Genomic DNA, 2,500 nt, shown 5'->3' with positions numbered 1-2,500 from the left:
GAAGCTCATATTATGGAATGTCGTTGGAACGTCGTTATTGTATACAAGGAGGTACTTGCACATGTGAGGATGCAGAGAAATAAAATTTGTGTCTATTCAATGTTTTTGTTTTGTTTTTCAGGATTGGTAGCCTTTTCAGATTGGTAACCTTTGTATAAAGACTAAAAAACTATTCAATTGTATGCAAAATGGTGCTCTGTTTATGAGTCTCCATTTAATGGTTCGGGGTATATTCTTTTCAAAATTCAGATATGTTTATATCTAGTTATCCTCGAAATGTTCTGAGTATGTAAGTATGTTGATAATGTTTACTCTTAAATTGGTTCGCAGTCAATCCATCATAATAGAGGCAATTTGAATTTATGCTAGAAGTGACATTGATTGTATATACAACTGATTTTTCTTAGTAATTATTAGGCACACGTTTTGAGAGCGGAGATTGTATTTTCCTGTTCTCTTACGGGTTTGGTTCTATTGGTTCGAATCATTCATTCTTTTCTTATTGTTATTACATTCAGGGGTTTTATAGAAGCTTGCTAGAGTAAAATAACTTATTTTGAATGAATTTGGGTCAAAGATCTTACTGTACTTATGTAAGAGTGGCTCCTCTTGAAATGTTACAAGGTCAGTTTTTGGCAACTGGAAATGGCAAATTGTCGACTACAAATGTACTACCAATGCAAGGATAGTGGAATTGCAGTGGAATGGTTTGAGAATTATTTTAAAGGTACATGTGTTTGTAGGATACTCACCCGCTTATATGTTAATTTAACAGGTCGGACACTCAATCGATTAAACAAATGAATACTCGTCGCCGAAAAAAGGTGGAGAATCCATTTAGCGTTACTTCAGTTTTACCATCATTCACCGATGAAACGTTATCACAATTTGGTCTTTATGAAGTGTAGCACTTATGAAATGACAACAAGTGACTCTTAAAAACGTAACATTTAAACCATCATTATCTATGAAATGTCATGTCGGCGAGCTGTCAGGCCCATTAGCAATCCAGACAAAATGCTTAACGGCATTTCGTCTGTCTTTATGTTCTGAGTTCAATCTCCACCAAAGTCGACTTTGCTTTTTGTTCTTTTGGGGTTGATAAAATAAGTACCAATTAAGCGCTAAAGTTGGACTCACCTTTACCTCAAAAACTGCTGGCCCTATGCTAAAATTTGGAACCATTATCTATGAAATGTTACCACAATTTGATCATATTCACCTATTAAAGGCTTCAACACTTCGACCTCTATTCGCCTATGAAGTGTTACGAGAGTTTGCCCTAATTCATCTATAAACATTTTGACAATTAGGTCTTCATTCACATGAAGCGTTATTATAGTTTCACCTTCATTCAACCGTGAAGTATTACAACGGTTTCAAGTCTTACTAACCTATGAAATGCTACAACAGTTTTATCCTTTTTCACCCAAGAAATGTTACAACAATATTACAGTTTGAATTTAATTCATCTATTCAGAACTGGTTACTTTCACTGATACACTTATAATTTCCCTGAAAACAAAACTATTTCTTAGATTTTTACTTTTGTGAAGAAAACTTTAGAGTGTAGTACGAAGATATATTTCTAGTTTATAGCATATTTCTATGAACATATTTCTAGATTCTGTAGTTTATATTTCCACCTTCAGCTATTCAAACACAGCTCAATAAGCAATATGATAGCACATTTTTTTCTCTTACAAGCAATCCGCGATAAAAAGTATTTTCGTGTAACATTCGACATGAAATTTCGTCTCAAGGTAATTCAAGTAATTTCAAGAGAAATATCACCCTCTTATTAAAGTTGCATGGAAACGAATGTCTGGTATTCTGTTAACCACGAAATAGAATCAGAAAAAGAAATATGAACGACTGGTAACAATCAAGAGGTCGTTCATCTCGATGCCCATCGGTGACGGACTCAGTACAACTACTCAAAGAATTTTTCGCAGAAAACCCATATTCACTCTCAGACACATTACATGAAGGCACATTTGAAACTGCAACTCCTGAAACTGCAACTAATGATATCTATATTTTTCGCCTTTTACTTGTTTCAGTCATTGGACTGTGGCCATGTTGGGGCACTGCCTTAAAAGGTCGAACAAATGAACTCCAATACTTATTTTTAAGTCTGGTACTTATTCTATGCCTTTTGCAGAAAAATTAAGTTACGGGAACGTAAACAAACCAACAGTGGTTGGCAAACGATGGTGACAGACAAACACAAAGACACACAAGTAAATATACATACATACATACATACATACATACAACGGGCTTCTACTTAGGATAGCAAATAGACATGACAGCTCATTAATTCTTGAAATCAAGTCGAAATCAATTTTCAGAAGCTAAGTTAGTCTCTATATAACTGAAATACATATAAAATCACTTTTTCAGTTGAGTAAGAAAATTACTTCGTGATGTTTTTCTAGATTTGTTTAAAATCATTCCTTTGTATTTTTGTACAATCTACCTACTTTATTTTTTCTTG

The sequence above is a fragment of the Octopus bimaculoides genome, chromosome 1 (genome assembly GCF_046866305.1).
Source record: "Octopus bimaculoides isolate indiv1 chromosome 1, ASM4686630v1, whole genome shotgun sequence".
Lineage (NCBI taxonomy): Eukaryota > Metazoa > Mollusca > Cephalopoda > Octopoda > Octopodidae > Octopus > Octopus bimaculoides.
This window is presented reverse-complemented; position numbering follows the sequence as displayed.